The sequence below is a fragment of the Epinephelus lanceolatus genome, chromosome 11 (assembly GCF_041903045.1).
Source record: "Epinephelus lanceolatus isolate andai-2023 chromosome 11, ASM4190304v1, whole genome shotgun sequence".
NCBI lineage: Eukaryota > Metazoa > Chordata > Actinopteri > Perciformes > Serranidae > Epinephelus > Epinephelus lanceolatus.
This window is the reverse complement of record NC_135744.1, coordinates 44,953,361-44,963,044: the sequence shown is the minus strand read 5'-3', so window position 1 is coordinate 44,963,044 and position 9,684 is coordinate 44,953,361.

The following is a 9,684-nucleotide window of genomic DNA, read 5'->3' as shown; positions in this document are numbered from 1 at the left end:
TCCAGTTCACAGGAAAACAAGATAAAGAAGTGGCACTGATGATGAATCAAGTCCGATTTCCTGTGAAACGTTTGAGTTCTTAATAACTTTGTGCAAGTTTTATGAGGTGGAGGCTTCAAATAAGCCCTCTGGGGTTTTTTGCCTCTCCCTGCACTGTATCTTATTTTTTAATTATTGTTTTGTGTTTTATTTGTGCAACAAGTTAACTAAACATGACAAAAACCCACATCATTCGCTGGACACCACCTGGACAGCCAGAGATTAAATGATGACATGCGGCCGACATCGTTTTTGCGTATTCACACACTGAGGCAATATTAATTTTAGTGACCTCCGATTGGCGTAACCGGGTGTCATTGCCGCCGACGTGAATAACAGTCTTACTGAATCTATGTTTAGCTTTAGCCAGCAGTTTTAAATTTGATTCCCTGGCCCCAGGGATACATTTGACTATGGCCGCTGGTGTTGCTTACTTCACGTTTCTCAGAATAGAGCTGCCAATAACCAGAGTTTTATCCTCAGCGGGTGTGTTGCTATGTTATGTGGCTCCGCACTGGCTACAGGGGGCAGGCTAACTACCGCAGCTACTGAATGGTTTTCCATGGTGTGGAGCCGCGCTTCTAATTCACTAAGCCTCGCCTCCAACACAGCAAATAAGCTTATTACACTTATTACAATTACCACTGTCGCTAAAGGAAGCAGAGGCATAACTGAACATTTGGCACACCGAGCAAGAAAGAGCAGAGGGAGAAGCCATCGCTAACTGTAAAGCTAATGTAGCTACCAAGGCTAGTAACGTGCAAACAACAGCTAAAGGCCAAAACACACCGGCAGCGTCATATGACGGTGGCGTCATTGACGCGAGTCAAGTGCCGCCCCCAAAACACACTAAATGCGTCGCGCTGCGGGGCGTCAACCAGATTTCTGTTGCACACTCCAGTCCGCTAGGTGGCGGTACTGGTTGCCAACCGCCGGTTAGAACAAAAGACGAGGAAGAAGATGGGGCACAAGAATAAAAACACACAACACAGGACAACCACGACAATGACGGTACGTTGCTTATTGTAGTTGTTTGTAAATAGAAAATAATGGGGGCAGCTGTTTTGACACACGTCGTACGCCGCCGGTGTGTTTTGGCCTGAAGAGATTAGCAGGGAAGTCGCAAAAAGGAGGAGAGCTATAGGTGCTTAAACAGAACTAGTGTGGGTTAGACTAGAAGTAGATGTTAAAGCAACTGAAGTGAGAAAGCAGGCTAATAGAATTCACCAGAGCAGTACAGAGACACTGTCACAGAAACACCAGAAATGACACAACTCGCTTACCGCAATATGTCAGCACGTCAGTGTTTGAGGGAGTGAAATGCAGCCCGCATTGAATTCTCCTGTTTTGTCTTTCTGTCACAGGAGAGGTTTTAATTTTTATGAGGTTGTTATGCACAACTCCTCTTTGTTTAATTTTAGATTTAAATAATTTAGGTGGTCGGGGGACAGACACCGTTTGTATGAAACTATGAAAACTATGGCTGGGTAACTGAACTAGAAGCTCAGAGAGGCGTATAGGACTGTGACTCTGAGTCCTGGTCTCAACTCTGGGTTGTCAGGGATTTAAATTACTAATAAAGTTTCCAGGTTCCTAGAGATGAGAGCAGCTCCATCCAAAGTGGGGTGAATGCCGTCTCTCCTAATAAGACCAGGTTTTCCCCAGAAAGTTTGCCAATTATTAACAAAACCCACATCGTTTGCTGGACACCACCTGGACAGCCAGCGATTAAATGATGACATGCGGCTAAACATGTCATCAGAGGTCAGATTTGGGAGGGGTCCAGAGAAAACTATGGAGTCCGACATCGTTTTAGCATATTCACACACCGAGGCAATATTAATTTTAGTGACCTCCGACTGGCGTAATTGGGTGTCACTTCTAGAGAAGGAAATGACTTTTTCACAGTCAGTGCAACTGTAACCATCGTGTTTTCTCACAGTCTATGTGTGTGTGTGTGTGTGTGTGTGTGTGTGTGTGTGACTTCCCATAAACGGCTCCAGTTCACTGGAAAACAAGATAAAGAAGTGGCACTGATGATGAATCAGGTCCAACTTCCTGTGTAATGTTTGAATTAATAACTTTGTCACTGATAAAGATCAGATTGACTTTATTAAGGCCACACCAGGGAAATTCACACGTTCCAGCAGCTCAAGATACAAAAACAAATAATACTAATGCTCCCAGCACCAAGGTGTCGGAATTCATGGAACACCGTTTCCCTGCTGTTCCTCCTTTGGAAGTTGACCTGATGATGATTTTTTCAGGTCGCCCATTAAACACATATACCTGCTGAACATCAGCATATCAGCATTGTCATTGTGAGCATGTTAGCATGTTAGCTCAAAGTGCTACTGTGCTTCAATAAGCTGCAGATTGGTGTTGTGTCGATGAAGGTGTAAGGTTGACAAAATGTTTACATGAGTACGAACATTTTGTCTGAGACTGTCTGTGGTGTTGCGTTGTCTTCTCTTTTGATGGATCTAAGCAGTGTCGGGGGAACTACGTTTAAATGGTAGTTTACCACACTGGCTTCTTCACTATGAGAAGTAGTTAAATTATCTCAACTGCCTCCAACAAGTGTTTAGCTTGTCAGAGTACAAGTATTTTAAAGAAAGTAGTTTAACTACATACAAACTACACAGGAAATGCTTTCAGTCTGAGTCTGGGATCTCATATTGTTACACAGCAGCTCCTTTTTAAACAGGAGTTGTGCAAATTTGCAGGAAAGCCCAATCAGTGTTTTTTCAGCATTGGCAGTATAAAAACAAAATCGGGGAGTGCAGCAAAATGCCGCCTACCTACTTTTGTTTATACAGAATGTGCCTTTTTCGGGGCAATGGGGGGCGTGAGCAAGTAACAAAACGTGTAGCTCAGCGTGTGACGTAAACAGTGACTGGTCAGTCCTTCGGCAATTCTCTCGTAAGTCAGCCCGTTCTTCACCGTCCCTGTCATCTGACGGTTAATGGCCTCTTCATTTGCGAGGACAAGGAGGGCGCGCAATTCAATTCAATTTTATTTATAAAGCCCAATATCACAAATCACAATTTGCCTCACAGGGCTTTACAGCATACGACATCCCTCTGTCCTTATGACCCTCACAGCAGATCAGGAAAAACTCCCCAAAAAACCCTTTAACGGGGAAAAAACGGTAGAAACCTCAGGAAGAGCAACTGAGGAGGGATCCCTCTTCCAGGACGGACAGACGTGCAATAGATGTCGTACAGAACAGATCAGCATAATAAATTAACAGTAATCCATATGACACAATGAGACAGAGAGAGAGAGAGAGAGAGAGATGCAGGTAATGACAGTAGCTTACAACAACATTAATGAAAGTAATAATATTATAGTTATAGTTCTGGCTACTGTGGTACAATATGTTGAAAGTATGTATTAATATCTGGCAGTATACATGTGTGACAATAGTCATATGTGTATAATAACAGTAGAAGTATGACTAATGACTAATGATGGCAGCAGCAGCAGGAGGCATCTGGCAGGACCACGGCAGCAGCACAACCACACACGTCACGCTGTCCAGGCACCGCTGTGATATGAGTTAATCTGAGAGACAGTGGAGCACAAAGGCTCCGGAGAAGAAGCCGAGTTAGTGACATCCAGAATGGCCGAGTTAGCAAGATGCAGTAATAGGATGAGAGAGAGAGAGAGAGAGAGAGAGAGACAGAGAGAGACAGAGAGAGAGATGCAGGTAATAACAGTAGGTTACAACAACATTATTGAAAGTAATAATATTATAGTTATAGTTCTGGCTACTGTGGTACAATATGTTGAAAGTATGTATTAATATCTGGCAGTATACATGTGTGACAATAGTCATACGTGTATAATAACAGTAGAAGTATGACTAATGACTAATGATGGCAGCAGCAGCAGGAGGCATCTGGCAGGACCACGGCAGCAGCACAACCACACACGTCACGCTGTCCAGGCACCGCTGTGATATGAGTTAATCTGAGAGACAGTGGAGCACAAAGGCTCCGGAGAAGAAGCCGAGTTAGTGACATCCAGAATGGCCGAGTTAGCAAGATGCAGTAATAGGATGAGAGTGAGAGAGAGAGAGAGAGAGAGAGAGAGAGAGAGAGAGAGAGAGAGAGAGAAGGAGCCCGGTGTATTATAGGGGGGTCCTCCGGCAGACTAGGCCTAAGTCAGCCTAACTAGGGGCTGGTACAGGGCAAGCCTGAGCCAGCTCTAACTATAAGCTTTATCAAAGAGGAAAGTCTTAAGTCTAATAATAATAATAATAATAGATTTTATTTATAACGCACTTTACATTTGAATACAAATCTCAAAGTGCACAGTACAAAGGCAAATAAAAGTAACAATGACAGTAAAATCGAGCAACAGAACAAAACAATAAAAACAGTCAGCAGATAAAATCAGATAAGATTAGTCAGGATAGGCTTTCTGAAAAAGGAAGGTTTTGAGTCCTTTTTTAAAAGCATCCACCAACTGTGGAGCCCTGAGGTGGTTGGGGAGGGCGTTCCACAGACGGGGAGCAGCAGCCTCGAAGGCCCTGTCGCCCATGGTCTTGAGCCGAGTCCTGGGCGGGCGCAGACGGTGCAGTTGGCCTGACCGGGTTCTGGCTGAGGTAAGTGGGTTGAGGAGTTCTGTGAGGTAGGTGGGGGTGCAGACAGTGATGGGTGTGAAGGAGGATTTTGAATTCGATGCGGAGGTGAACGGGGAGCCAGTGCAGAGTGTGAAGGATGGGGGTGAGGGGGGGAGGTCTAGTCTTAAATGTGGAGACGGTGTCTGCCTCCCGGACCGTAACAGGAAGATGATTCCACAGGAGAGGAGCCTGATAGCTGAAGGCTCTGGCTCCTGATCTACTTTTGGAGACTTTAGGGACCACGAGTAACCCTGCGTTCTCAGAGCGCAGTGTTCTGGTGGGATAATATGGCACTATGAGCTCTCTAAGATATGATGGAGCTTGACCATTTAGAGCTTTATAAGTTAACAGTAGGATTTTAAATTCAATTCTGGATTTTACAGGGAGCCAGTGCAGAGAAGCTAAAACAGGAGAAATATGATCTCGTTTCTTAGTTCCTGTTAGTACACGTGCTGCTGCATTCTGAATTAGCTGGAGAGTTTTTAAGGACTTACTAGAGCTACCTGATAATAGAGAGTTACAGTAATCCAGCCTTGAGGTAACAAAAGCGTGGACCAATTTTTCTGCATCTTTTCGGGTCACGATAGGCCTAATTTTAAATCCGTTGCTCCGAAGGGCTAGTTTCATATCCACTACCCCTACACGCAAAAAGGAATTGGGGACCCCTCGCGGGAACGCGCAAATGTAGGGGTAGGGCTAAGGGGGGGTATTTGGACGGGTCCAAAGTTTTACATATGTGGAATTGGCCCTAATTTTTCTAACATAATAGAGTCCGTTTATAATGACACATCTAGCTCAGTAGCACTCCCTCAGGGCACCGCCCCTCATTTCACCATGAGGTGTTAAACAAGGATGCAACTTCTTCCCATTCTTCTTTATTTTGGCAGCAGAAATGCAAGCAATTCATATTAAAAAATCTGATGTTGCCAAACTGAATGTTTTTGATAAACAGATAGTTATAAGCCAGCTGGCTTCATAAAAAAAATAGAACAAATCCCCAAAGTCTTTGAATTAATTGATGTGTTTTCTAAAGCATCAGGTTGAACACTTAATCACAATAAATAAAATATCTTGGAATTCATAACCAAAGATGCAAAAACCAGTGAAACCTTAAATTTACAAGACAAAATTTGAATGTAAATCTAAGCTCAAGATGTGGTTCCAAAGGGACCTGACAGTCTTTGGTAAATGGACCTGCATTTGTATAGCACCTTTCTAGTCATCCAACCACTCAAAGTGCTTTTTACACTATGAGTCACATTCACCCATTCACACACATTCATACACTGGTGGCAAAGGCTACCATACAACGTGCCAGGTGGTTTTTAACACAGTAACACACTGATGGAATTTGGGGTTCAGTATCTTGCGCAAGGTCACTTCAGCAGGCAGACTGGAGGAGCCGGGGATTGAACTGATGATCTTTCAATTGGTGGATGAGCCGCTCCACCTCTGAGCCACAGCCGCCCCAGCCAGGACTGGCTATCTTTGGAAGAACATACTTAAGACAAAACTCTATACCAAGCATTTCTTTGAACAAACCTCTGGGGAGACAACACCAAATACAGTTTTTGTTCAGCAGGAAAGATTTTAGCCACTTTAATTTTAACACAGCATTTAAATATGATTTTCAGGTTGAAACACTTCCAACCAAACAGATGTTGTTATGTTGGAAACTCATGTACACACACGATTTTACTCCTCATCAAACCCCAATCTGGAACAACAGATATGTGCAATGGCTACTTACAGCACTGGATGGATGAAAGTATCTGGTCAGTGACCCGTCTAATCAATGACCAGGGATGTTGGCGATCTTATGAGAACTTTAGCTCGAAACACAACACAACTTGAACACGTGATCAATTTGATGAACTTATCAGAGCGATCCCTGAGTCAGTCAGAATGTTAGCCCAAAACATAGAAACACACTCAGGTGTGATAAATCCACCTGCACTCCATTTTAATGGTCTTGATTTTCCGGCTGAGGAAAATTCAAATAAAGTCATATGTAATCACCTGAAGAATAGAAACTCCATTATCCAGCTCTCTTCTTAAATCAGACATTATCAAATATATAATATGTCGTAACTTATATATTTAAGCCCCGAGACAAATGAAGTTTATTCCATAATTATGAATAATGTCTATCCATCCAGTGAGCTGCTGAGAATGAGATTAGGTATTGATCATAAGAACTGTGTCTTCTGTCAAACTGAAACTACTGATCATCTGTTGTTCCACTGCACACACTCTGCAGGACTGGCTGTCAACCTAAACCCACCTCACTAACTCTCACAAGAGAAAATGTTGTGTTAAAGGACACCATGGGCCAGATCTACTAAGATCCCAATTAGCCTGTACTAATTTGCCTGCGCAATCTAGAATTTTTCGGGTTAGGGGGCTGAACCACGGTTTGCATGTGATTTACTAAGAGTGACTGCGTAAATGACAAGAGGTGCAAACATGTTGGAGACACCCTATTTAAATGAGGGTTTTGCGTGTTTTATGGTTTGCAGCACGGCGAGTTTGGAGAGAAAGCGCAAAGTGAAATTTGACCCTATGGAATTAGAGGTGTTGGTAGATGAGGCCAATAAACACTGAAATGAGCTACAGCAAAGAAACCTGACTGTCTCACAAACGCTATATCACTAGGACCGCCAGGATCACAGTGCCCCTCCAAGCGCCACGACCGTCATATGTAACTTCATTGTTTATGCTTCCCGTGTGCTCAGAAGCACACAAAATGCATTTTTGAGTCATTTACAAGAAGCTATGATAAAATAAAATATTACAGACTATAGAATAGGACTGACAACCTCTCCAATGTCTCGTGACAATTAATTAACACTATTTGTCGGCTTTTTATAATTTTGCTGCTGCGCTGTGTCTCCAGTTGAAAGTGGTGATTTGCTAAATACATTCTACAATAATAAATTAGATTAACTTTTGGTTTATAATATTGTTGGCTATATTACGCATTTTAATAAAAGAATAAAAGAAATAAACACCGAAATAATTAGTGGAAACTATTTTTTTTTTATTGATACTCCTCCTCTCTGACATACTAACACACACACACACACACATTGAAAACGCAATTGAATGAATGAATGAATGAACACTGGAAGCAGTTCAGCCGCAGTCCTGCCGGCTGGTGCGGTCACTGTTGAGATTACATTTGTTTTTTATTATTAACAGAATGTTTTTTTATTGACTGTATGAATGGTTTCGTTTTCAAATAAATATTTGGAAATTAAAATGTATGCTTTGGTGTACTTTTACAGAGTTTTGCAATATGTATAGCCACCTGTTTGTATCAAAATGTATAATTTTCAGCAGTGGTGTGTGTAACTGCGGCCGCGGTCTGAGTTATAAATGCTCAGTTTAGTGTGTTTCATCTTTGTAACTTAAAGGCTTCAGAAAACATTCACGCACATTTTGAGGAAAAGACATCGGAAGAGAAGCTTGTAGGTTTTATCTAAACAGAATTATTTGCATTATAAAAACCCAAACAGTGTGTCAGACCGTCGTGGCGGTTCCAGTGTTAATGATTGTTTCCTCATTCATACCAAAAATGTTCACACGAGGGTGAAAAATGCATTCTCTGCGTCTTCTTTCATCGTTTTGATGTCTTCTTGCAACAATAACCGCAGTGGTGGACTAAGAGTCTCATCCTACTCTCTAATGTGCTATGTGTGAGCTCAGTCCTGCGTGTTCTTTAATGAAGCAATAGGAGAAGATATTCGGTCTCAGTTAATGTAGTTTATTAAGCAGTAAAGGAATAAAATTACAGAGCTCTGGGTCTCAACTTCACGTCCCTGACGAACAACAAAGGTGTGTCAGTTCACGAAGTCTGACCTCCTGTCCTTCCCTGACCCAGTATATTTGAGCGTAACAGAGTGTCATTGTGCACGCAAGGCGTTGTCCTCTTCTCATTGGCAGTTCCACTTCCTCCTTCACCACACCACGCCCCTGCCTCCTGTTAATCTGACTCCTTCCCGCTGGCGGTGGGGGCGTGGTTCCTGTTTTGAAAGACAAGAGAACAACACAACTCCCTACACGTGCTGTACCTTACTATCTGTATATCACTTTCTATTCTTTTTACCATATATGAAACTAATTATCTAAGCATTGCGGTATGTGCTCCTCAGACTTCATGTCTCTTCCTCTCCTGTACTTCTCCACTTCTGCAAAGCAAACACATTCATATCAGCTGAAATCATCTCAGTATTCTCATTGTTCACACATCTAAAACTTATATAGTGAAACACAACTTATAGTAAAACACATAAAATGATTCTATTCCCAACAGCAGCCATGTGTGCGCAATTACACATACAAACCGTTTGCACCTCCCTTTGACACGTGTTAAATATATACACAGTTTCTATGAACAAAACTGCTTTCAGGTTTGATAAATCACTTTCCGTGTGCTAAATTAATATATTTACATGTTTTCCTCCCAGTACACACAATTGCGTGTAAACGCCCCATATTGCTGCAAACGTACTAACTGAAAGCAGACGCGCTATTTTGCACCTTTGAAAGACGCAACCCTTAGTGCGCACTTTTAGCACATCAGTTTGTACATTTTTTTGCGCGTGCAATGAGTCTGAACACGTTTTTATACTTGCAAACCTTTAGTAGATCCGGCTCTAACTGTGATCTGACTGAACAACCTGATACTGGTGCACACACACATCCAAATGGAGGAAGACAAAGGCCCTTTTTCTGTTTTTAAAAAGACTCTTATGGACGATCAGCTCAGTGCTTTGACACTAATGGGAATAAACATGCAAAGTCTCCTCACAGCATATGAAAGATGAAAATATCCGAGGACCCCGAGAGAAAGAGTGCAGAACTATGAATTTGCTTTATTTGTTTTCACTGTCTTTATGTTAAATGTTAAATGTGCATTGTAGGTTGAGACGTGTTCGTTGTGGTTTGTGTGTTGATGTTTTGTGAATGATTCATTTTCAATAAACAATCAATCAAATAAACAGAGGAGCTCC